Consider the following 27,351-nt stretch of genomic DNA (forward strand, 5'->3'; position numbering starts at 1 on the left):
CAAGTTCCCTTCCTCCCTAAATTGCGGATGCTTATTCATTTAGATCAGTCATGCAGCTTATACTGGACAGATAAGGTTTTGCCAAAGGCAGGTGCAGACTGGCCCACGGGGGGACCAGGTGAGTCTTCCGGCGGGCCGTACCCAGTTTATTATTTTGTAGACGCAGAAGTCAGTGGGAAATGTAATACTTGTATGTTGCTGATCAATGGCCCCCAGAGTCAATATTACCGCTGGGTCCCTTACCACCCCAGTCTGGCACTGGCCAGAGGACACATATTTAGACAGGAAGCCAGTAAGGCTATCGACATGATTTATTTTGCTTCCTTTAATGACCATCCTGCTGTAATGTCATCATGAATAAATGGTGGGGCGCAGTGTCGGACTGGGGTGCCAAGGGCCCACCAGTAACATTGACTTTGGGGGCCCACATTTCACCTGTAAACAAATATTACATGACCCTGGTTCACAAATTTACCTCTCTTTATATTAATAAAATGGGTAGTTTGGTTAATGAATGAGATGCTGCTTTTTTCTGTACAGAGAGAATCAAGTGAATTATAATAAGAATCTTTATATAGCGCCAATATATTCCACAGCGCTTTACAGTTTAAAAGTTTCAAAACACAAGTCATAAGTAACAACGTTAACAATACAATAATTAAAGCAAAATAAGACGACCCTACTCGTGAGAGCTTATGTGGTAATGGCCCGGATTGGGGGGTGGTCCACTGCTTACCGCGACCAGACGACACAGACACCAGACGGAGGCAGATTTTGGTTGCAACAAGTCCGAGTTTATTGGCCGTCCTCCTGACGACCGTAGCCTTACACCGCAGCTCCTTTACAGCTCTCCGTATTCAGGCCCGGGTACCTTCACCTTCCTTCAGTCGCAGTGACGTTCCTCTCGGATCTTTCGCTGGGGCTGCCCTAGGCCTATCTACCGCCACCAGTCTGAGGTTGTCGTCCAATCGGCACCCCCGGGGCCTCGTCTGTCCTGCGGTTCTTTGTGTCAGGGCCACCCCCCTGACTGTCTCTTCCTATCAGTCCTCGTTGTCAGTTCTCTGTAGTGATTCTTCTCCTCCTGTGCTCCTCCCGGGACTAGCCGCACTCTGGAACCCACTCCTGCTCTATTTATCCCCCCTCCTCGGTTCCTATCTCCCCGCCCCCATGACTAAGCGGTTTCTAAAGCCCTAAGCTGCTGTCAAGTCCTGAACTACTCCCCCCTGCCGTCTTGTGGTCAAATATAGGTACTGCACTCCTTTTCCATCTTCCCCAGCTGTTTCCCTTCTGTCATTACAAACATCTGTCTACAGTGCACAAACCGTCCCTTCTCCCTTCAGTCAAGTCACCTTCCCCACACTTATAATCTACAATGAGGTGGGGGAGGTACAAAGTACAGGTGTGTATTTACAATGATGGTCCAGCCATCTTGAGGGATGGATGGAGATAGTGAATGGGCACACATCCACATAAAATGACTGTGATTAGTGAACGTGATAGGCCGCTCTGAACAAATGTGTTTTGAGGGAGTGCCTAAAACTATGCAAGTTGTGGATAGTCCTAATTTCTTGGGGTAGAACAGTATGACAAGTTTGACAATTATGACAAGAACTGCCCACACTGTAAGGTTGGGGGCCTAGATTTGCACAGGGGCCCGCCGGGGATTCCCCTGTGGGTCAGGCCGAGCCTGGCGGTATTTGGCCTTGGAGTTCTGAGTATTCATGAGGGGAAAGGTAACTATTTAGTGCTATATTTCCAGGAGGAAAGGACCAGCCTGCTGCTTCCGACTGATGTTACACAAGGTATGCACTCACTGACCCCTCATGTAGCCCACCTATAGGCTGACAGTGACAGGAGGAGCAGCCCCGGCTCTGACCACAATGCGCGCGTACAGTCCCCAGACAGCAGCTCTGCTGCGGGGCGGGGCCAGTGACGTCAGGGGGCGGAGCTGGAATCTGTGCTGTGGCTGTAATGCCGCTGCTGCTGCTGCTGAGAAGAAGGACGCATCACCAACCTGCAAGGAGTGGCTGCTCTCCCGCTGCCTGACACCCGGCATGGAGGTAGGGGCCGCGCACAGGGCGTATGCGGGCTGACTGACAGCTGTCACACGGCGCTGCCAGCCTGGGAGGAGGACTCGGGGGCCTGCAGAGCACTGGTCCGGAGACAAAGTCCAGGCTCCGGCAGCCTCGTTCCAGACGTGGTGGGCCGGTCATACAATAAGGCTGCCCTTACTGCTGAGCCTGGTCCGACCTCTGGGACACTGGGTCTGTACGGAAGGAGGTGACACAGTGCGTGATGGATCCGTGTATATTACTGATAGATCATGCGTGCCCCGTGTGTGTGATGCATCACCTGTCTGCTGCTCTATCATGTATATATGTATGATGGATGGAAGGACATGATAAATTGTGTATGATGTATCCAGTGAGGTGATGGTACATATAGTGGTAGCTGTATACTCAAGGAAGCCAATACTGCCCAATATTATATATGTATTATGTATGACCTATATACCATACTACCTAGGTTATTGTTTCTTATCAGATAATTCTTAATATGTATAGTGTATGTAACAAGGTGATAATCCATATTCTGAGTAGTAATGAGAATCTGCCCCCAGAGATTATTGTATCTGAAATGTTGCGTTACCAGTGTGAGACATGTAGGTCAGGAGAGCAGACTGTCAGTCATTACGTGTCTCATGCTGGAAATGATGTCTAGAGGCAGATTCTCTTATAGATCAGTGTCCGGCCCATAGGAATAGTTCATTTTATATATAAAGGAAAACATGGATTTCTCCGGATTAAGGCATCGGATCCGATATCAAGGTATCATTTTATTAATCTTCCTATGACCTACATGCCCGTATAGACGGCCTAGGAGGTTGAGCCTACTGACAGATTCCCGTTAAAGGGAATCTGTCACCTATTTTCTTTGGCATATAAGCTGCGATCACCGCCATCAGGGGCTTATCTACAGCATTCTGTAATGCTATAGATAAGCCCCCGATGTAACCTGAAAGAGAAGAAAAACACGTTAGATTATACTCAGCGGGGGCGGTGGGTGTCGTGGTCCGGCGCCTCCCATCTTCATACGATGCCGCCCTCCTCCTTGCTTCTCCCTCAGCTCCTGCGCAGGTGTACTATATCTGTCCTGTTGAGGGCAAAGTACTGCAGTGCGCAGGCGCCGGGAAAGATCAGAGAGGTCCAGCACCTGCGCACTGCAGTACTTTTCTCTGCCCTCAACAGGTCAGATATGGTACACCTGCGCAGGAGCCAAGGGAGAAGCAAGGAGGAGGACACCATCGTATGAAGATGGGAGGTGCTGGACCGGACCGCGACACTCACCACAGCGGACCACGACACCCATCGGACCGGACCGAACGCCGGGGTGAGTATAATCTAACTTTTTTTCTTCTCTTTCAGGTTTCATCGGGGGCTTATCTACAGCATTACAGAATGCTGTAGATAAGCCCCTGATGGCGGTGCCAGCAGCTGATAGGGCTAAAATGGGGTGACAGATTCCATTTAACACCAGTGGTAGTTGGGAGCCCTGTTGGAGATTTTGCATTGGGGCCCATGAGCTTCGTACTACACCTCTGTATGTAAGGTCTCGTTCTGATGCCTCTTATTCTCTCGTCCGTTTTGTATCCACGTTATTTACGCATAGAACAAGTACTCGTTGGGTTAAGTTCCCACGATGAGGTTTTGACCCTCCATATTTTTGTCTTGCCGTTCCAGCACAGTGATGGGATTTATAGAAATCTCGTGCCCACTCTGCTTTTTTTCCGTAATGTAAACTGACCTGCGGTGCGTTTTTGAAATTTGCAGCTTGACAATTTCTCTTGTGGCTCCACTGAGTTTTCTGTCGGATTTTCCCCATAGACTTGCGTTAGATGCAGATAATCCGCAGGTAACAAATGCATCACCTGACAGGTTTTTGATCTCTTGGATAATGTTTTCAATAGCATAAGCAGATTAGAAAAACGCCACACAAACTGACATGCTCATTCAGCCCAAAAATGGATCCTCACAAAATAATGTGTCTGAATGTCATATCTTGAAACCCATTGACTTTGCTGGGATGCCCAGAGTCACTGCATTTTACTGTAAAAAACGGATCCACAAAAACGCTGTGTGTGAATCATGGCCGTACCCAGCGAGGGGCAGGGGGGCAGTGGCCCCCCTAGAAGCAGGGGCACTCGCCTATCAAAACTCACTTGTATGCTGCAGTGCTCCCATCCTGCACCAGCTCCAGACTGCAGGGGGCAATCTCCCCTCCTCTGTCCTGTCTTCAAGTACTGTCACACTTAGCGATGCACCAGCAATCCCGACAACGATATGACCCGGTCAGGATCGCTGGTGCATCGCTAAGTGGTCGATAGTGAGCTGCCACACAGGCAGATCTCACCAGCGACATAGCAGCAGTCGGGGGTCGCTACTTACCTGTCAGACGAGGCGATCCTGACATCCTCCCGCCCGTGTCCGCTCGTCGCCACAGCAGGAAGCCGACGACGAGAATTGGCCCAGGCCCTTCTCGCGCGATCAGCGATAACCAGCGGGGGAGCCGGTCAGAGGTAAGTATCACACACAGCGATATCACTAGCAATATCGCTGCTGCGTCACAAAACCAGTGACGTTATAGTGATATTGCTAGCGATATCGCTTAGTGTGACGGGGCCTTTCTGCCGTCTTCACCAGAGAGAGGAGGGGGAGGGGTGCCTGCCCTGCACAGCATCTGATTCCTGGGCCCCGAGCTGGAGAAAGTGAGAAAGTTGTGCACACGCTGCAGCTGGCAATAAGAGATAGTCTGCAAGAGGGACATGCTGGAAATCTGATTGGAAAAGTGAGAAAATTAGTTATTGCCGCCAGAACCCCTGAAATCGATTCCATCTTGAAGAGACGTGCTGGGAAAGGGGCAATTGTCGATCAAGCCACTCTGTGGGGCAGCAATTATTTAATGATTGAGCACTTGCGAGTGCAATGCGAGAAACTCGCACGTCAATAGCCGGCACTCGGGACCGGAGTGTACGGCTGCCGGGTATTGATGCGCAAGTTTCTCGATTTGTACTCGCAAGTCTGACCCCGGCTTAAGGCTGGTTTCATGCTTTTTTTTTTTTTTTTCACTTTTACAATACAAATGCTTTTACAGCGCCAGTTCACTTATAAGCGGTCATGTGACAATTGCTCAACCGTTTCTTATAGATATGGCGAACCCTCAGGTAACCCTAAATGAAGGTCAATGGACACAGGTGGCTGAATTGAAGGAATTGCTTAATCACCCATTTACCGGTGACTAAAAAATTACAAGCTGAGGATTTAGCTCCTGGCATTTTCAAAAGGGAGTGGAAGAACTTGCTATTTTACCTGTCCCAAAGAGGAGGTTTAATCGCAGATGGCATTTCTGCTTCAATGAAATGGAGAGAGACACAGCTATTGGAAACTAAAATTTTTCTGGCAGCTGTTTATGTGGACCCAAGTCATCGTATATTGCTTGATGATCAACAGCTTACTAAAGGAAAAGAAGCTCTGACTGAGGTAGCAGTTAGGATGAGTGGCCTACAGGAGGACTGCCAGGCGCAAGAGGACTTGGGTCCTGACAGTGCTACTGCTGCCATATCTTCATCCTCATCAGATGAGGAGTTTGACTTTGACAAGTATTTGGATGACATGGAGCAGGCAAAACGTTGCCGCAAGGAAAAAGTTTTCACTCCATCTCCTATAGGAAGCAGATTGACCATATTTCAGCAAAATGTTTCTCTTGCTCTCAAAGAAATAGAAAAATTCAACCATTCATCAAAACTGACTGTGCATGAGGCAATTCCTTTATACCCGGAAATTGTTAGAGATGTTGCCCATGTGGTTACAGCTTTGCCTCCAACCCAAGTTAGTGTAGAGAGGTTGTTCTCTGGCCTTAAAATTATTAGGTCAGATTTGAGGTCATCTATGAAGGAGGATCTGATGGAGGCGATACTATTTCACAGAACAAAATCATAGACTGCACAGATGTTATTTAGTATGTTTTTTTTGAAAACTGTTTTTATATGTGTGTGTGTAATCGATATTACATAGTGTATTACATATTTACAATTAATTAGTTTTTTGTGTTCTAAAGTTGTATTCCAATAAATATGTATTATGTTTTATCTAAATATCTTGATTATTGTATCATAAAAATGATTAAATGTCTGATGTTCACATTGTACTACAATAAATTTTTCACTTAAATATAAGCAATATATGTCGGAGTCGGTGTAAGGGAAATTGAGGAGTCGGAGTCGCAGGTTTGGCTTACCGACTCCACAGCCCTGGTAATCGGCACATGGCTGTATCAGTAAAGTTGTGTTAAAGTCAAATACCCAAAAGAATAAAAAACAAAGCCGCTTCATTTAACACATGACATATCAGCAAGTGGCAAAAACCGCAGCCTCAAACAAAAAAAAAAAAAACCGTAACCTAATTTACTTATAGAGGGAAGAAAATCTGCAATCAAAAACTCATCAAACTCGTCTGAATTCGGCCTAAGGCCGGGGTCACACTTGCGAGTACAATGCGAGAAACTCGCACGTCAATAGCCGGCACTCGGGACCGGAGTGTACGGCTGCCGGGTATTGATGCGCGAGTTTCTCGATTTGTGCTCGCAAGTCTGACCCCGGCTTAAGGCTGGTTTCATGCAGTTTTTTTTTTTTTCACTTTTTACAATACAAATGCTTTTACGGCGCCAGTTCACTTATAAGCGGTGATGTGACAATTGCTCAACCAGATAACAGAGTGGAATCCTGACTGTGCGGAATCCGACCATGCGCAGTGCGCCTTCCGGAACGCGTACACCAGGCTTCTGAGGCTCCATGTAGTGCGGGGAAAAAAAAGCTGTGCGCATGCGCGAGGTATGTATCAGTGCTGGTGATGACGCCAGCTTTTGTATGCCAAGTTATCACGGCCACAGGGGCGTAGGCTGACTAGTCTGGGGAAACTAAAGCCTCATCTACTAGTAGTCAATGCCCTCATTTGCATATCATAGGCGGACTTTAGAAATACTTTTTCTAAAGATCTGTTTATGTGTGCTATGTAGATACAACTGCTGGTGGTTCTTGGGACCTGACAGGTTCCTTTTAAGCTTTTGTTGCTGGTCAAGAGGCTGCATATTGCATGAATTTGCAAATAAAGAGTCTCAAACACTGGACTAGCCAGATCTTCCTCCAGGGAAGGACCCAGCCAAGGGGTGGCTCCTTTCGGAAACCACCATTACCACCATATTAAGTGGCCCTTTAAGTCAATATCCAGCTCTTTATTTGCATATTCGTATTTCCCAGGGAGCATTGCACCTAGGATTTCACTGTGTTTGAGCGCCTTTGCCGGCTGACACAGTGTTTCCTTTTACTGGTCTCCCTGAGGTCAGTGATTGTTTCGTGATGTTGGTGTACTAAGCATTGCTCCCACCTAGCCACAATCCTACTCCACACTGATGAGGGGCAACACCCCGAAACAGCTGTCTGTGGATGGATACCTGGCCTTGGTATTTTCCTTGTCATATCTGTAAACTCGTGGAGCTGGATATTGACTTAAAGGGCCACTTAATATGGTGGTAATGGTGGTTTCCGAAAGGAGCCACCCCTTGGCTGGGTCCTTCCCTGGAGGAAGATCTTGCTAGTCCCGTGTTTGAGACTCTTAAATGAGGCTCCTTATTCGCATATTCGTATTTCCCAGGGAGCATTGCACCTAGGATTTCACTGTGTTTGAGCGCCTTTGCTGGCTGCTGCAGTGTTTTCATTGACTGGTCTCCCTGAGGTCAGTGATTGTTTTGTGATATTGCATGAATTACCTATTGGAATCCACCCTCCATGGGATCCTGATCACGGGATCCCCCACTTTCTCCACAAAGAGGAATATGTGATTGATGTGTCTTGTGGTTTTCATATACAATAGATAAAACTACCGGACAAAAAGTAGGATAATAGTACAGTCTTGGCCAAAAGTTTTGAGACTGGCACAATTTTTGTCCGGCCTCATTGATTTTAAAGGGAATCTGTCACCCATATTTAGTGATATCATGTAAAGATATCACTAAATTGTGCGTCCCAAAAGGATTCTAGTAGGGCTTTTGACTCCCCCCGACCCTGCACCTTTGAGGCATAAATACCTTTTTTGGCTTGTTGGGGACGCATGCAAATCGCCGCGGTCCGGTCTGATTGGTGTGGCTTAGTAGTCTCCCCCCCCCCCCCCCCCCTCCTCGGCTTGCTTCACGTAATCTTCGTCTGTGAATACCACAGACGCCGTTGGTTTCCGCGCTTACGCAATGTAAAGGCCCCTGGCGCCTGCGCAGTATGCATTGCCCAACTGTGGGCGAAGCATAAAATCGCTACTGCGCAAGCGCCAGTATTTTCCAGCGCGGTCTATGCCCCAGAAGTCTTCACATGCAGGACACACAGGGCATAGGCCGCGCTGGAAAATGCCGGCGCTTGCGCAGTAGCGATTTTATGCTTCGCCCACAGTTGGGCAAAGCATACTGCGCAGGCGCCGGGGGCCTTTACATTGCGCAAGCGCGGAAACCAATGGCGTCTGTGGTATTCACGGACAAAGATTACGTGAAGCAAGCCGAGGAGGTGGGGGAGAAGACTACTAAGCCACACCCATCGGACCGGACCGTGACATTTTGCATGCATCCCCAACAAGCTAAAAAAGGTATTTATGCCTCAAAGGTGCGGGGTCTGGGGGAGTCAGAAGCCCTACTAGAATCCTTATGGGACGCACAATTTAGTGATATCTTTACATGATATCACTAAATATTGGTGACAGATTCCCTTTAACTCTTTTAGTCAGTAGTTTCTATGGTTCCTGAAGTACAATTATAAACATTTCATAAGTTTTTACATTTTTTATTGACATATACATCAGGTTTATGCCAAGACTTTATTTACAGTGCTGACTCTTATTTTTCAAGACTTCTGTAAATCACCCTGGTATTCTGAACATCAGCTTCTGGGCAATATCCTGACTGATAGCAACACAGAACCTGTGCTTGGAGTTTATAACAATGTCTGTGTTTTTGTTTGTACACCTGCTTTTTGAGAATTGACCACAGGTTCTCAGTGGGATTGAGATCTGGCGAGTTTCCTTACCATGGACCCAAAATGTTAATGTTTTATTCACCGAGCCCCTTAGTTATCACTTTTGTCTTGTGACATTGTGCTCCATCATGCTGGTAAAACCATCGCTCATCATCAGTTTTGCTCCTGCATTGTTCCTGTTGGAGGATATTTAGATACCATTCTTTGTTTATGTTCTTAGGCAAAATTGTGAGTGAGCCCACTCCCTCAGATGAAGAGCAACCCCACACGTTGATGGTCTCAGGATACCTTACTATTAATATGACACAGGACTCACAGTAGTGCTTAACTTTTCTTCGCTGGACAATCATCCTGTCCCAAGCCATCTGAAGGGGGCTACAAATATTGAATCTTTACAGAGACGTGATGTATTTATCAATAAAAAAAACATCTGACTAAGGCTATGTGCACACGTATGCAGAAAATTTCTGCATGAAAACCGGGCTCCTTCCTAGAAAACGCGCGTTTTTGCACGATTTTTTTCCGGAGCATCCCCAGACACACAGAAAATAGCCATAAATGCGGAATTTACCGCAAAATTAATGAGCATGCTGCGTTTTTTACCGCGAAGCGTTTTTTCGTGGTAAAAAAAATCAATATGCACAAAAAGTGCAAAATGCATTAAAATGAACGAGAAGCTTCTTTTAGGCGTTTTTATGGCGGATTTTTTGGTAAATCCATGGGAAAACCGCGAAAAACCCCCGCAACGTGTGAAAACAGCCTAAGGCCAGGGTCACACTTGTGAGTGTTATGCGAGAAACTCGCGCATCAATACCCGACACTCGTGACCGGAGTGTGCGGCTGCATCGAAATACATGCAGCCGCACACTCCGGTCCCGCGTACCAGCGACAGTGCCGGGTATTGATGCGAGAGACTCGTGCAAGTTTCTCACATCACACTCGCAAGTGTGATCCCAGCCTAATAGATCTAGCAGCAAACTTTGTAAAAAAAAAATCTAAATTTGTGTCAGCCTCCAAACTTTTGGCCAGGACTCCAAAAAGTTACTTTTTGGTTGGCGAGTTCTCATCTAAAATGGCATTTATAATTCTGCATGCTACTTAGCTGAAATCTCTCCTGAATCCCTGCTTGTTCCGTGCTTGGATATAATATTCGCTGGAGCATTTGCTGGGGATAAATCACGTGGACTTGCTGTGGGCATTGGCATTGAAATGTAGGATGTAATTTAGACTGGTATTGTTTACCTAGAGTATAAAAACTAGTATTTTAGGCTTGGGCATAAAATGCAGCAGCTACTTTGCATGGGTATGTTCTATTTGAATATGCAAATGAGTTAATATCTGCCTGTTTTTTTTCCCCTTTGTTGCTTGCTGTAGCTTTGTGAGTAAGTTTACTACTAAACTACTGTAGAATTCCACTTTCCAATATCTTAAGAAATGTCATGTATTATATTAGTAATTTCAATTTTGCTGTAGCTACTTGATAAACAGGGGTCTTAGATGGATACATGACATGATAATTAAGATATGATTATAATTTCTAAACTTTCCTAATTTGCCATGAAAGTAAATATTCCCACAATAAATAAAATATGCAATATTGTAACTTTGAAGTAAGAACCCTACATGTCTTCTGGTTCTGGTTCCCTTTTAAAAGGTCTGTCTGGGACTTTTACATGGATGGGCAATCCTAGAAATAACTTATCAAGCAACTTGACAATTTAGCTCTTATTAAAAATCCTCTCTCTTCTCAAGAATGGGAAATTTTGTTTTATTTTATAATTTACAGCTTGTTGCCTTGGATACCGGTCACCTCTACTGAGTATCATAAGTGGCCAGTTTCTTAGGCAAGGAGTGTGCGTTTGCAAGCAGTTTGGAAAACACTGCTGTATGGTAAACTCCAGCCCTCACGGCCCCGCATCATGTTTTCAGGATTTCCTTAGTATTACACACATGAGTCTGTCAGAATGTGTTGAAAGGTCCATTTCCTGTAGAATACCAAGGAAATCTTGAAAACACGTTCTGTTGGTGGCCGTGAGGGCTGGAGTTTGGGAAGCACTGGTTTACAGCTAGCAAGAGCTGCTCTGAAGCTGCGCTTCTTCCATGCTGCGGAGGCAAAACTACCTCTGCTTGGAAGGTGCACAAATCGGACAATCTGTGGAACTTTGCGGCAATTCGGATGGGACAATCCGTGGAACTTTGCTACGATTCGGAACCGTCTATCTTCAGGAGTGTACTTGACCCTGGCAAGCCCAAAGCTGGGAGGCAGAGTAGTGTGTAACGTGGTGCGGGCGAGTTACTTGTCTTCCACGCCCTGGCCTGCTACATGAAAATTCGGGTCCTGGCTGGGTGTGTGGACTTCAGCTGTGATGGCGGTATGACCTTGCCGATCCCAAGATGCCATTGTTTTCGGCTGGTGTTGCAGAATTCAATTAGAGAGACCATAGTTCATAAATAAATGTATTTTTGCTGAGCAATAACTTCTGAGGAACTATGTATAGCAGATAGTAGGCATTCATCTTCATGGATGTTTCTGTTGTTACATGGAACAATATCACACGCTTCTTCCTCCCTTTCCGGGAGTCACTCTCGCTTTCCACTTCACTTATCTCTTCTACCTCAACAGAGCCGAGCACACTGTCCCGGGAGCATCCTCATCCCCAATTACGGCACTACAGTTCAGCAAACGAGTCCTATACTTCCACCAGCAGTTCCGTGTTCTTCTTACCTTAGGGGGGAGTTTTCTATGCCAACATGGCCACTACTTAGCTTTCTGTTTTACTGATGCCTCTGGACTGCCCCACGGGGATTTCCTCTTTGTCTCACCTACGATTCCTTCTCTGTCCCGTTACCCGACTGACAGACAATTGCATAGCATCCCGCAAGACAATCTGCACAGGCTCAGCTACTTTTTACTTTCCTCTCTTTCACTCTGGACCGACTCCAGACTGCGATTTCCTTCTCTGTACGATCTTACTATCCGCTCGGTTGTCTATTGGCACAGGACACCCACTGATCACGGTTCTGCTCTTCAGTCAGAACTTTGGTCTGCTACTGCTGCAGGCTTGTCCCTGTCATTCTCCACAGAAACTCCCTGTTGTCCCCATGTTTAGCTCCTCCCCCTGGGCTAGTCCCAACTGTCAACTCCAACTCTTCCTGCTGTGTTCTAATACTGGGTAGAACACAACTGTTATACCCCAAAATATTAATCATTAGACATTTCAAACACCATTGTTTTTTTTACATACAGTATCTTCAAGGAGGAACGTTGGCAACACTTCCACCTTCTTACATACCGTAAGGGTATGTGCACATGTGGAGTAAAATTTCTGTATCTCTTGGTAGAAAAAACACAGCTGCAAAAACAAGCATTTTTTTCATGCATTTTTGACTGATTTGAGTGAAGTCAATGGTGAAAAACGCGGACAATTGGCATGCTGCAGATTATTTTCTGCATGTCAAAAATACTCAACGTGTGCATGATGCGTCAGGTTTCTCATTCACTTTGCTGGCATCACGTTTTGTCATTAATTGGCGCAGAAAAAAAATGCAGCAAATCTGCAACGTGTGCACACATCCTAAAGAGGATACCTTTCTTGATGTTACCTACTCCTGGAAAAAACTTCTTTACAGTTGTGGCCAAAAGTATTGACACCCCTGCAATTTTGTCAGATAATACTCAGTTTCTTCCTGAAAATGATTGCAATCACAAATTCTTTGGTATTATTATCTTCCTTTAATTTGTCTTAAATGAAAAAACACAAAAGAGAATGAAGCAAAAAGGAAAACATTGATCATTTCACACAAAACTCCAAAAATGGGCCAGACAAAAGTATTTGCACCCTCAGCCTAATACTTGGTTGCACAACCTTTAGCCAAAATTACTGCGACCATCCGCTTCCGGTAACCATCAATGAGTTTCTTGCAATGCTCTGCTGGAATTTTAGACCATTCTTCTTTTGGCAAACTGCTCCAGGTCCCTGATATTTGAAGGGTGCCTTCTCCAAACTGCCATTTTTAGATCTCTCCACAGGTGTTCTATGGGATTCAGGTCTGGACTCATTGCTGGCCACCTTAGAAGTCTCCAGGGCTTTCTCTCAAACCATTTTCTAGTGCTTTTTGAAGTGTGTTTTGGGTCATTGTCCTGCTGGAAGACCCATGACCTCTGAGGGAGCCCCAGCTTTCTCACACTGGGCCCTATATTATGCTGCAAAATTTGTTGGTAGTCTTCAGACTTCATAATGCCATGCACACGGTCAAGCAGTCCAGTGCCAGAGGCAGCAAAGCAACCCCAAAACATCAGGGAACCTCCGCCATGTTTGACTGTAGGGACCGTGTTCTTTTCTTTGAATGCTTCTTTTTTCTCCTGTAAACTCTATGTTGATGCCTTTGCCCAAAAAGCTCTACTTTTGTCTCATCTGACCAGAGAACATTCTTACAAAACGTTTTAGGCTTTTTCAGGTAAGTTTTGGCAAACTCCAGCCTGGCTTTTTTATGTCTTGGGGTAAGAAGTGGGGTCTTTCTGGGTCTCCTACCATACAGTCCCTTTTCATTCAGACGCCGACGGATAGTACGGGTTGACACTGTTGTACCCTCGGACTGCAGGGCAGCTTGAACCTGTTTGGATGTTAGTCGAGGTTCTTTATCCAACATCCGCACAATCTTGTGTTGAAATCTGTTGTCAATTTTTCTTTTCTGTCCACATCTAGGGAGGTTAGCCACAGTGCCATGGGCTTTAAACTTCTTGATGACACAGCGCACGGTAGACACAGGAACATTCAGGTCTTTGGAGATGGACTTGTAGCCTTGAGATTGCTCATGCTTCCTCACAATTTGGTTTCTCAAGTCCTCAGACAGTTCTTTGGTCTTCTTTCTTTTCTCCATGCTCAATGTGGTACACACAAGGACACAGGTTGAGTCAACTTTAATCCATGTCAACTAGCTGCAAGTGTGATTTAGTTATTGCCAACACCTGTTAGGTGCCACAGGTAAGTTACAGGTGCTGTTAATTACTTAAATTAGAGAAGCATCACATGATTTTTCGAACAGTGCCAATACTTCTGTCCACCCTCTTTTTTATGTTTGGTGTGGAATTATATCCAATTTGGCTTTAGGACAATTCTTTTTGTGTTTTTTCATTTAAGACAAATTAAATGAAGATAATAACAAAGAATTTGTGTTTGCAATAATTTTCAGGAAGAAACTGAGTATTATCTGACAGAATTGCAGGAGTGTCAATACTTTTGGCCACAACTGTAATTGGTCCATAAACTATATTTTCCAACCTTTTACAGTAAAAATACTTCCTTGCTTGAGAAATCTAATGTTCTAAATTGCAATGCCGAGCAGTTACTGAAGCAACGTGTAAAAGTTCCTTCTTGCTGCTGTGAAATTTTAGTTCCTTTTCCTCCCCACATTTGCTTTCATTTGTGGTTTTTAAGCGATATTTTTCTTTGGTTATTACTTGCAGATAACATGGTAACACAGAACCCATAAATAAATAAAGACTCAGACACCTAAGTTGGAAATCAATGGCCGTGGTGTTTATTCAGGGTTACATGAATAAATTAAATATGAATAAACCAACACCATAAACTTTAACGGAACCAATCCGCTAATATACTGGGCGATTTTACCCACACGCCAAGAAAAGAGGCGAGGCCCCCCACCAAAACAGCAGAGCCATTGTTCAATCATAGACTGAAGGTCCAAATTGAAAATGTCTAATCCAATATCAGATAAGTGGACAGAATCACTCCTATACAAACCGGGAGTAAGGCTATGTGCCCACGTTGCTTGTTAAAACGCACACAGAAAACCGGACTCCTTCCCAGAAATCGCACATTTTTTTCCGCGTGATTTCACCGCGATTATGATCGCGATTTTCACGTGCGATATTCAAGCACTTTCCAAGCGATTTGAAGCATCGCTTGGAAAGTGATTGACAGGTTGGTCACACTCGTCAAACATAGTGTTTGACAAGTGTGACCAGGTTTTTACTATTGAGGCCGCCTATGCGGCATCAATAGTAAAAGATAGAATGTTAAAATGCTAAAAAAAAATAAAAAATCGGGGTATATTTACCTTCCGGCGTCCCGCGCTGCATTCCCGAGCATTAGCGTTCCCAGTAATGCCTTGCGAGACCTGTGATGACGTAGTCTCGCGTTACTATAGCGATCTCGCGAGACTACGTCATCACAGGGCCTTGCCGCAAGGCATTACTGGGAACGCTAGGCCGGGAATGCAGCGCGGGACGCCGGAAGGTAAATATACCCCGATTTTTTTTTTATTTTTTGTTCTTTTTTTTACAGGGGTATGGTACCCAGGGCCTGGAGGACAGTCTCCTCTCCTCCACACCGTGGGTACCAACCGCACATGAGACGCTTAACTTCCCGCATGGTGGGCATAGCCACATGCGGGAAGTAAGCGATTCTCATGCATTCCTATGGGTGCGGAATCGCGGCAATTCTTTGCGATTCTGCACAAAAGAATGAGCATGCTGCGATTTTTTTCTGTGATGCGATTCCGCCGCGGAAAAAAGCGCAGCATTAGCACAGCATGTGCGGAATGCCATAGGAATGCATGGGGGGCGTTCTGTACACGATTTTTAAATGTTTTCGCAGCGTTTTCGCACCGAAAATCGCGGCAAAAACGCTTAAAAATCGCTACGTGGGCACACAGCCTTAAGCCTTCTAGGCCCCATGGTCTGAAAGAGAAACCATGTAATAGAGACACAAAACGTTCCATCTTTGAATTGACTCTCTTTCTAATCTTGTCCAGAAAAATTAAATTTGGAGTTGACCAAAGTAATCTAGGCACAATTTCGGAAAAAAAGCAAAAGAAGGACCACTAAATTAAAGTTTTAGGAACGATAGATCATTCCTCATAAAGGATAAAAGATCCAAAGTTTTGATTTTTCCGATCTCGTTACCACCCAAATGAATAATAATTAAATCAGGTGGCGGCATGGTAGACGATAGATGTTCTAACTCATGAACTAGATCTCTCCATTTCATCCCCCTGATGGCGTGTCAGGGGACGTGAAGAAGGGAAGCACTAAAGGAAAGTTTTTCTGAATAACAACGCTGACTAGCTCTTTTCCGAGCCCAATAAATAAGAGTGTCCAATTATCCATACTGTCAAAGGATCTGCAAAGGGAATGATAGAGTTAATAACTATACAGATTAGGATGAATATATAACTTAAACCTTTTTGAATTCCATCTGCCTAATTTCATAATTTTTTCATCACAAATCCCCAATCTTGCTGCTTCCATTGCAGGGCCAATTTTAAATGAATGAGAAGAAATTTTCAAATGACCTTTACCTAATCGAACCAAGCATTTTGTAAAGATTGCATTGAATTGGAAAATAGTGGCCGACTCTTTGTTAGCATGAACAAAGAGCGGACCGGGATATCTGGTCTCCTAGATAACCATTCCCTTAGATTTGCAACTGGACAGGTAGAGGAATTGGCAACAGAGTTTAAAGAAATATTAGCACCCCTACCCAGCTGGTCCGTCTTAGATTTTCTTATATGCAAGACAGCATAAGGGCCATTAAATAAAATGTCTGAAAACATCAACCCAGATGGAGCAGACTTCTTGGCAGAGACAGCTTCACCTACCCTGAGAGCAGCGAGAAAAAGGTAACCCCTTTCTGCCATATGATGTACTATCTCGTCCATGTGCCCTGGGACTTAATTACCATGGACGAGATAGTACGTCATATGCGATCAGCGGCGCTCACGGGGGGAGCGCCGCTGATCGCGGCCGGGTGTCAGCTGATTATCACAGCTGACACCCAGCACTATGTGCCAGGAGCGGTCACAGACCTCTCCCGGCACATTAACCCCTGGCACACTGTGATCATTCATGATTGCAGTGTACCGGGGGCATAGGGGAGCATCGCGCATGGAGGGGGCTCCCTGCGTGCTTCCCTGAGCCCCTTGGAACAGCACGATGTGCTCACGTTGTTCCGAGGGCCTCTTCCCTGCAGGCCTCCAGATCCAATATGGCCATGGGGGCCATCGGGGTCCTGCAGGGAGGCGGCTTTCTAAGTGCCTGCTGAGAGCAGGCGCTGAGAGAGCCTCCTCAGTGCCTGTCAGATCGCTGATCTGACACTGTGCACTGCAAAGTGTCAGATCAGCGATCTGACCCTTTATAGTAATGTCCCCCCCTGGACAATATAATAAAGTAAAAAAAATATCGTGTAAAAATAATTTTAAAAAATCCTAAAGAAAAAAATCCCTAATTTTTTTTGTAAATAAAAAAACAAACAATAAAAATACACATAGTATCACCATGTCCGTAACGACCCGCCCTATAAAACTGTCCCACTAGTGAACCCCTTCAAAAAATAAAAAACAAGGCAAAAAACAATGCTTTATCATCATACCGCCGAACAAAAAGTATATAAACATGGTACCGCTGAAAATGTCATCTTGTCCCGCAAAAAAACAAGCTGCCACCCAGCATCATCGGCAAAAAATAAGTTATAGCTCGCAGAATAAAGTGATGCAAAAATAATTATTTTTTATATAAATGTTTTTATTGTATAAATGTGCCTAAACATAAAAAAAATATAAATGAGGTATCGCTGTAATCGTGCTGACCCGAAGAATAAAACCGCTTTATCAATTTTACCACACGCGGAATGGTGTAAACGCGCCCCCCCCCCACCTAAGAAATTCATGAAATGCTGTCTTTCTTCATTCTGCGTCCCAAAAATCGGAATAAAAAGCGATCAAAAAATGTCACGTTCCCGAAAATGGTACCAATAAAAGCGTCAACTCGTCCCGCAAAAATAAGACCTCACATGACTCTGTGGGTCAAAATATGGAAAAATTATAGCTCTCAAAATGTGGTGATTCAAAAACTATTTTTACAGTAAAAAGCGTCTTTTAGGCTGTGTGCACACGTTGCAGATTTTGTGTTTTTGCCGTGTGCTCATCGCAAACAGTGGTTCCCCCCACATATGAGGTATCAGCGTACTCAGGACAAATTGCACAATAACTTTTGCAGTCCAATTTCTCCTGTTACCCTTGGTAAAATAAAAAAAATTGGACCTGAAGTAATTTTTTTGTGGAAAAAAAAAGTTAAATGTCCATTTTTTTTTAAACATTTAAAAAATTCCTGTGAAGCACCTGAAGGGTTAATAAAGTTCTTGAATGTGGTTTTGCGTACCGTCAGGGGTGCAGTTTTTAGAATGGTGTCACTTTTAGGTATTTTCTAGCATATAGACCCCTCAAAGTGGCTTCAAATGTGCCTGAAAAAAAATGGTGTTGTAAACATGAGAAATCGCTGGTTCCAAAATTGTGCTGATGTAAAGTAAACATGTGGGAAATGTTACTTATTAAGTTTTTTTTGTGCAGTATCTCTGTGATTTAAGGGCATAAAAATTCAAAGTTGGAAAACTGCAAAATTTTTGCAAAATTTCCATTTTTTTCACAAATAAACGCAAGTTATATGAATGAAAATTTTACCACTAACATGAATTACAATATGTCACGAGAAAACAACATCAGAATCACCGGAATCCATGGAAGCGTTTCAGAGTTATTACCTCATAAAGGGACAGTGGTCAGAATTGTAAAAATTGGCCCGGTCATGAACGTGCAAACCACCCTTGGGGGTAAAGGGGTTAAACAAAAGGCCGCTCTAAACAAAACTACTTCGAATTGGTTTAAGCATACTGAATCTATAATCATACATAGATCTTTTAGTAAAGAAAAAAAAAAAGGACGTCTAGTATCATCCCTTAAAGGTGCCTTTTTTGAACCCTTTTAGAAACTGTTTCACGGGGAATAAACTAGATAGGGGAGGTTTGCCAGCCAATTTTTGAAAAAACGATAGAGAGCGATTTAGATACAGCTGAGTGAGATTGGCCTCTATTATCTAGAAACTCAGCAAAACTTAAGGTACTGTCACACTTAGCGATGCACCAGCGATCCCGACCAACGATATGACGCGGTCAGGATCGCTGGTACATCGCTAAGTGGTCGCTAGTGAGCTTCCACACAGGCAGATCTCACCAGCGACATAGCAGCGGTCGGGGGTCGCTACTTACCTGTCAGACGAGGCGATGAAGACGTCCTCCCGCCCGCGTCCACGCGTCGCTCGTCACAGCAGGAAGCTGACGACGAGAAACGGTCCAGGACGTTCTCGCGCAATCAGCGGGGGAGCCGGTCGGAGGTAAGTATCAGACATAGCGATATCGCTGCTACGTCACAGAAACCAGTGACGTTATAGCAATATTGCTAGCGATATCGCTTAGTGTGACAGGCCCTTTAAGGCTGATAGTTCAGAAGACTCTAGATAATTGTTGAATGAGCAAAAATTAACCCATTGCTTCCATGTGGCTTAGTAAACAGCTTATGATTTTGCTGCCAAAGAGTTCTCGATGCACGTGGGAATTAATCTTGAACTAGGTTCCAAACGTGAGGGGGGCAGGGCGTCGGGTCATTGTCGGAGTCTGGAGCCAAAAGCCGGAATGTTGCCCACTGCCGGTGACAAATAGAGTCAGCTGTCAAAGTTTTATTGCTAGGTAACAATTTAGATTTTAGCTAAATATTAAATTTCAAACAGTGTAAAACTAAATATCTAAGGATTCTAGCGGACAAAATGTTTTTTGAAGAAAGAGTGTTGGTGCAAAGAACTACACCTTGGTTATCGGTCAAAATTACAACTCTTTTATCCCTTAACAATGGGCCCCAGAGAAAAATACCCATGAAAATAGAAAAAAGGGCTAAAAATATTGTATTGTTAGTAATTTTTGGCAAAATCCATGAATCCAGCCAGGACTGCCCTAACCAGTGTGAAAAGCAGAAAACACCAAAACCAACAGAAGGATTAGACGAAAATAATAGGGGGATTGAGTCAGAAAAAATAAAGGGCCTGTAAACAAGAAATACCATTAATTTCGTCAAGAAACTTAAGCCACACCCTCCTTAATACTAGCACTTACCCGGACATGAGATCCAGATGAATGAAGGCATTTAGTGACGTCATAAAGACGCCTAGAGTATACCCTTCCCATTAGAATGACTCTTAATGCAAACCAAGGAGAGATTGGAGCTCTTTTAAGGTAACCTTTTTCTTCGAGAAGACCAACAAAAGAGCATCACGCAGCTTATGGATTTTTTCGATGGGAAGCCGACATTCCATTTTTGATGAATCTAACACTATGCCCAAAAATTCCAGAGTATTTACCGGATGGACTGTTTTTTCTTCTGCAATGAGAGCTCCAAATTCATTACATAAAGAAATAAAACCGTTAAGAAGATTAAGGCAAACCTTGGAACCAGGGGACCCTATGAATAAAAAAAATTGTCCAAATAATGCAGGACGCCACCTTCGTCAAAATTTGATTGGACCACCCAATGCAAAAAGGAAGAAAATAATTAAAAGTAAAAACAAGAAAGGGAGAAACCCATTGGAAAGCATTTATCAAAAAAGAATTTACCTTCAAAAACAAAACCTAGTGAATTGAAACCAGCCGGGTTAACGGAGTATATGAAAAACAGACTGGATATCAGATTTGGCTAATAATGCATGCCTGCCATAAATCCTAAGAATGTCTACTACTGCGTCAAAGGAAGCATAATGAACCGAACATAACGATTTATCCACTTCATCATTTAATAAAAAAACGTGAGGAAAAGTTAAGTAGTGGATAAGTCTATAAGAACCCGGTTCCTTTTTGGGCACTATACCTAAGGGGGAAATGCGAAAATTTACAAAAGGAGGGTGGTTAAAAGGGCCGGCAACACGGCCTAAACTAATTTCTATATTAATTTTAGACCTGGCTATTTCCGGAAATTCAGATAAAGAATTGAGATTTTTAACAACGGTGCAGCCAGAGCAGCTAAAAGGAGGTACGAAAAAACCTAAGGAAAAACCCTGATTCACGACTCTCTAAATCAGGGTAAATGCTTAGCCAAGGCAACATTTTTTACCAACATCACCGGAGTCGGAGCGTTTAAGAAAAATTTCTTTACTTTGAGAGGGCTGAGAATTCAAAGCTTACCTTTTGAAGCATTTAGTCAAAGAGTGAGACCCACCACAGAGAGAACTCTCATGCCTAAACCTACAATTGTGAAGCCATTTACATGAAGATTTGTTTTAAGCGAAGCATATTCCTTTTTTGGCAGGTAGGGCAGACGGCTGTTTAGAAAATGAGTGTCTCTGCGGGAGCATCATATTTACCCAATGGCCCACGTCTTTCACTCCCCATTCCACCTTTGGATGTACAGATAGTTATGATCAAGCATTTAGGCAGAAACTAAGCCAGGCCATGCCCCCAAAGTTACGGTAGGCCTCTAAAATAATATCTAGATGCTAGAAAAGCCCAGTACAGAGGTTAGGAAATTCCTCACCAAGAACAGCAGAGTAGATTACAAAAGCCTGGAGCCACTTATTAAAGGACCTAGCGGGACCTTTAGAATCACTACTAAATCTGTCCTCCCTTTTGTCCAATTTACTCTGCTGATATCTCTGAGAAGGAAGTAAAGAAAACAGATCTACATAACTCTTGCTTCAAATGAGTTCCTTAACAGAGGAACCCAATTGAAAACCAAGAGGTGACACCTCACATATAAGAGCCTCCTTAAAGAGTGACTGAGGCACATTAGCAGTTATAGGATTAAGGCCAGGCTGAAGCTCCTTAACTATAGAAGAACCAGCTATTGCTAATTCTCCCATAGTTTCAGCAAGAATAGAGCTAATAAGGGATTTTAGCTCTATTTGAGACAAAGACGGGGGCACAGAAAGCATCTCACCCCTTCTTGAATTGTCCTGGTCAGGCAGCTGGCTCCCACTCAAGCCCAAGGCAGGGGGCCAACGGAGCTGATCCGGGACTTACGGTTGCGATGTCTCTTCCTCCTCTTGGTCCGAAGCAGCCGTTCTCCATGCGAAGGTGGGGGCTGAGTCTGCAGGGGGTCCGGCATACAGCCGCCGGGGGAACCGCCGGCGGCAGGCACCGAAACGGCAAGGGCCCTGCAGCGCATTTACGGCCGCAGCTGCGAGATGGTTCCTCGGCGGCTTCAGATGACGCGGACGCTGGGTGATGACGGTGCCGGAAATCTCGCACAGGGCTGCGAGACTTCCTGGAACGGGGGAGGAACGACTTCGCATGCACATCCTGTGCGCGGCTTCCGGAGCTGGGACGCTGACCGGGAAGGAGTATGCGAGCCTCAGTACACTCTTCCTTCTTGCGCTGCCGCCAACCCCCGCCGGCCGGCGGGGAGATCGTGGGCAGGAACTGGAGCAGAGACTTTGCCCGCTGCCAGGGCAAGTTTTAAAGCTAGGCAGCTCTTCATCCACTCCGCTCCATCCTCTTCACTGGCTCTTTTCACAATCTGCTGCAGTAAGTTGGGCTGTATCCATCTTCTTTCTTCATAAAAACTAATGCGCAAAGCTGGGGAAAACTGGTATATTTATACAAAAATTCTTCCCACTCTTTACAAAAACTGACCAATCCGTTTACTCAAAAAGAGCGTCAAGGAAAACTGGAAAAAACAGAAATAATTAGCTCATGACAGACAGCTTGACCGTTGACCTTTGACCCAGAATAACATTGCAATATGACGGATGTTACACAATACTCCTGAATATGAATTTTTAGATAAAATTAAAAATATGTAATAGGGTCCGTGTTCCCATGCGACCCGCCCCCCCATACTACGCTACGGGGAGGGCATACATTCTATTTATATGGTGACAATTACATGGTGAAAAAACTTCTTATAACTAAGGGGAACACAGTCTCCTTTCGCCGCCACCTTCTGCTCTTCTGCATAGTTCTTACAAAAATTGAGATCAGAAGTTGGTGAGAATCTGTGGTCCAGAACCGTGTCCCCCCAAATCTTTTTCACTTTCTTTGCTGCCAGGATGAAGCACTTCAGGCAATTCATCTCTCTACTCTCCGTGCAGGCGACAACCCAGGATGTATCCAATGATACCGATCCCACTTGTCTCAGGACGTATAGTCTTCTGGTTAGCATGGAAGACTCGAGTAATTCCAATTAGACAAAGAGAAATGACCCAGTTTTTAACCCCTTACCTACAATTGACGTAATATTCCGTCCATGTGACCATGGGCCTAATTACCATGGACGGAATATTACGTCATCGCGATCAGCGGCGCCCACGTGGTGAGCGCCGCTGATCGCGGCCGAGTGTCAGCTAATTATCATAGCTGACACCCGGCACAATGTGTCAGGGGCGGTCACGGACCGCCCCCGACACGTTAACCCCTTGCACACCGCGATCAAACGCGATCGTGGTGTACCGGGGGTTAAAGGGAAGCATCGGCAGGGAGGGGGCTCCCTCCGTGCTTCCCTGAGCCCCCCACAGCAGCGCAATGTGCAGCGCTGCTGCGGGGGGCTCCTTTCCTCCAGGCCCCCGAATCCAAGATGGCGACGGGGGCCTGAGGAAGCTGGCTTCCTCAGTGCCTGCAAAGCGCAGGCATGAGGAAGCCTTCAGCAGTGCCTGTGTCAGATCGCTGATCTGTCACAGTGATCTGTGATGTGACAGATCAGCGATCTGTCACAGGACAGTGATGTCCCACCTGGGACAAGGTAATAAAGTAAAAAAAAAAAGTGTTAAAAATAATTAAAAAAAAATCGCTAAATAAATTAGTAAAAAAAAAAAAAAAAAATATTCCCCAATAAATCCATTTTTTCAAAATAAAAAAACAAAAACAATAAAAGTACACATATTTGGTATCGCCGCGTCCGTAATGACCTGCCCTATAAAACTGTCCCATTAGTTAACCCCTTTAGCGAACCCCTTAAAAAATAAAAATAAAAAACGAAGCAAAAAATAATGATTTATTATCATACCACCGAACAAAAAGTGCAATAACGCGCGATCAAAAAGACGCATATAAATATGCATGGTACCGCTGAAAACGTCATCTTGTCCCGCAAAAAACGAGCCACCATACAGTATCATCCGCAAAAAAATAAAAAAGTTATAGCTCGCAGAATAAAGCGATACAAAAATAATTATTTTTTATAGAAAATTGTTTTCATTGCAAAAAAACGACAAAACATAAAAAAACGACCTAAATGAGGATTGCTGTAACCGTACTGACCTGAAGAATAAAAACGCGTTATCAATTTTACCGCACGCGGAATGGTGTAAACGCACCCCCCCAAAAGAAATTCATGAAACACTGGTTTTTGTTCATTCTGCGCCCCAAAAATCGGAATAAAAAGCGATCAAAAAAGTCACGTGCCCGAAAATGGTACCAATAAAAACGTCAACTCGTCCCGCAAAAAATAAGACCTCACATGACTCGGTGGGTCAAAATACGGAAAAATTATAGCTCACAATATGTGGTGATGCAAAAACTATTTTTACAATAAAAAGCGTCTTTTAGCGTGCGACAGCCGCCAAACATAAAAACCGCCATAAATCGTAAATCAAACCCCCCGATATCACCCCCTTAGTTAGGGAAAAATAATAAAATAAAAAAAATGTATTTATTTCCATTTTCCCGCTAGGGTTAGGGCTAGGGTTAGGGCTAGGGTTAGGGTTAGGGCTAGGGTTCAGATTAGGGTTAGGGGTGTGTTGAGGTTAGGGTTGGAGTTATAATTGGGGGTTTCCACTGTTTGGGCACATCAGGTGCTCTCCAAAGGCAACATGGTGTCTGATCTCAATTCCAGCCAATTCTGTGTTGAAAAAGTCAAATGGTGCTCCTTCCCTTCCAAGCTCTGCCATGTGCCCAAACAGTGTTCTACCCCCACATGTAGGGTATCAGCCTACTCAGGACAAATTACAAAACAACTTTTGGGGTCCAATTTCTCCTGTTACCCTTAGGAAAATAAAAAATTGGGGGCAAAAATATAATTTTGCGGAAAAAAATGTTTTTTTTATTTTCACGCCCAGGCGTTATAAACTTCTGTGAAGCACTTGGGGGTTCAAAGTGCTCTCCACACATCTAGATAAGCTCCGTGGGGGGTCTAGTTTCCAAAATGGGGTCACTTGTGGGGAGTTTCAATAGTTTAGGTACATCAGGGGCTCTCCAAACGCACATGACACCCGCATACCAATCCATCAAAGTCTGCATTCCAAAATGTCACTACTTCCCTTCCGAGCCCCGACGTGTGCCCATACAGTAGTTTTCTCCCACATATGAGGTATCAGCGTACTCAGGACAAATTGGACAACAACTTTTGGGGTCCAATTTCTCCTGTTACCCTTGGGAAAATAAAAAAAATGGGGACTAAAAGATGATGTTTGTTGAAAAAATACGATATTTTTATTTTCACGCCCGGTCGTTATAAACTTCTGTGAAGCACTGGGGGGTTCAAAGTGCTCACCACACATCTAGATAAGTTCATTAGGGGGTCTAGTTTCCAAAATGGGGTCACTTGTGGGGGGTTTCCACTGTTTAGGTACGTCAGGGGCTCTCCAAACGCACATGACACCCGCAGACCAATCCATCAAAGTCTGCATTCCAAAACGTCACTACTTCCCTTCCGAGCCCCGACGTGTGCCCATACAGTAGTTTTCTCCCACATATGAGGTATCAGCGTACTCAGGACAAATTGGACAACAACTTTTGGGGTTCAATTTCTCCTGTTACCCTTGGGAAAATAAAAAAATGGGGACTAAAAGATGATGTTTGTGGAAAAAATACGATTTTTTTATTTTCACGCCCGGACATTATAAACTTCAGTGAAGCACTGGGGGGTTCAAAGTGCTCACCACACATCTAGATAAGTTCCTTGGGGGGTCTAGTTTCCAAAATGGTGTCATTTGTGGGGGTTTTTTACTGTTTTGGTACATCGGGCTTTCCTAACGCAACTTGGTGTCCGATCTCAATTCCAGCCAAAAACGTCAAATGGCGCTGCTTCCCTTCCGAGCTCTGCCATGCGCCCAAATAGTGGTTTACACCCACATGTGGGGTATCAGCGTACTCAGGATAAATTGCACAATATCTTTTAGGGTCCTGTTACTTTTGGAAAAATAAGAATTGAGGGTGAAAAGATTATTTTTGTGGAAAAAATATGATTTTTTAATTGTACTGCTGTACGTTATAAACTTCTGTGAAGCCCTTGGGGGTTCAAAGTTCTCACCACACATCTAGATAAGTTCCTTGGGGGGTCTAGATTCCAAAATGGTGTCATTTGTGGGGGGTTTCCACTGTTTTGGTACATCAGGGGTTTTCCAATCGCGACATGGTGTCCGATCTCAATTCTAGCCAAAAACGTCAAATGGCGCTGCTTCCCTTCCGAGCTCTGCTATGCGCCCAAATAGTCATTTACACCCACATATGGGGTATCAGCGTACTCAGGACAAATTGCACAATAACTTTTAGGGTCCTGTTACCCTTGGAAAAATAAAAATTGGGGGTGAAAAGATCATTTTTGTGGAAAAAATATGATTTAATTGTACCGCTGTACGTTATAAACTTCTGTGAAGCCCTTGTGGGTTCAAAGTTCTCACCACATATCTAGATAAGTTCCTTGGGGGGTCTAGTTTCCAAAATGGGGTCACTTGGGGGGTTTCCACTGTTTAGGTACATCAGGGGCTCTCCAAACGCGACATGGCGTCCGATCTGAATTCCAGCCAATTTTGCATTGAAAAAGTCAAACAGCGCTCCTTCCCTACTGAGGTCTGCCATGCGCCGAAACAGTGGTTCCCCCCCACATATCAGGTATCAGCGTACTCAGGACAAATTGCACAATAACGTTTGCAGTCCAATTTCTCCTGTTACCCTTGGTAAAATAAAGAAAATTGAACCTGAAGTATTTTTTTTGTGAAAAAAAGCTAAATGTTCATTTTTTTTTTAATATTCATAAAATTCCTGTGACGCACCTAAAGGGTTAATAAACTTCTTGAATGTGGTTTTAAGCACCTTAAGGGGTGCAGTTTTTAGAATGGTGTCACTTTGGGTATTTTCTATCATATAGACCCCTCAAAGTGGCTTCAAATGTGAAGTGGTCCCTAAAAATAAAATGGTGTTGCAAAAATGAGAAATCGCTGGTCAATTTTTAACCCTTATAACTTCCTAACAAAAAAAAATTTTGGATCCAAAATTGTGCTGATGTAAAGTAAACATGTGGGAAATGTTATGTATTAAGTTTTTTGTGTGCCGTATCGCTGTGATTTAAGGGCATAAAAATTCAAAGTTGGAAAATTGCGAAATTTTCAAAATTTTCGCCAAATTTCCGTTTTTTTCACAAATAAACGCAAGTTATTTGAATGCAATTTTACCACTACCATGAAGTACAATATGTCACGAGAAAACAATGTCAGAATCACCGGGATCCATGAA

General features: G+C 44.2%; 1 protein-coding gene across 6 annotated transcripts in view; it reads left to right on the forward strand.

The window, feature by feature from the left end:
* Nucleotides 1–1,908: 1,908 nt before the first annotated feature.
* INPP4A (inositol polyphosphate-4-phosphatase type I A) overlaps nucleotides 1,909–27,351 on the forward strand; it is a 197,972-nt gene continuing 172,529 nt past the window's right edge. For 5 of the 6 annotated variants that reach the window (XM_073590559.1, XM_073590561.1, XM_073590563.1 and 2 more), the window contains exon 1: nucleotides 1,909–2,060. The gene's annotated coding sequence lies outside the window, so the exon portion shown is untranslated. The remainder of the gene's footprint in view (nucleotides 2,061–27,351) is intronic. The other variant, XM_073590562.1, reaches the window with a different exon arrangement.

Source organism: Dendrobates tinctorius, unplaced genomic scaffold, assembly GCF_039654945.1.
Source record: "Dendrobates tinctorius isolate UK_male_01 unplaced genomic scaffold, ASM3965494v1 ptg000117l, whole genome shotgun sequence".
In the NCBI taxonomy this organism is placed as follows: Eukaryota; Metazoa; Chordata; class Amphibia; order Anura; family Dendrobatidae; genus Dendrobates; species Dendrobates tinctorius.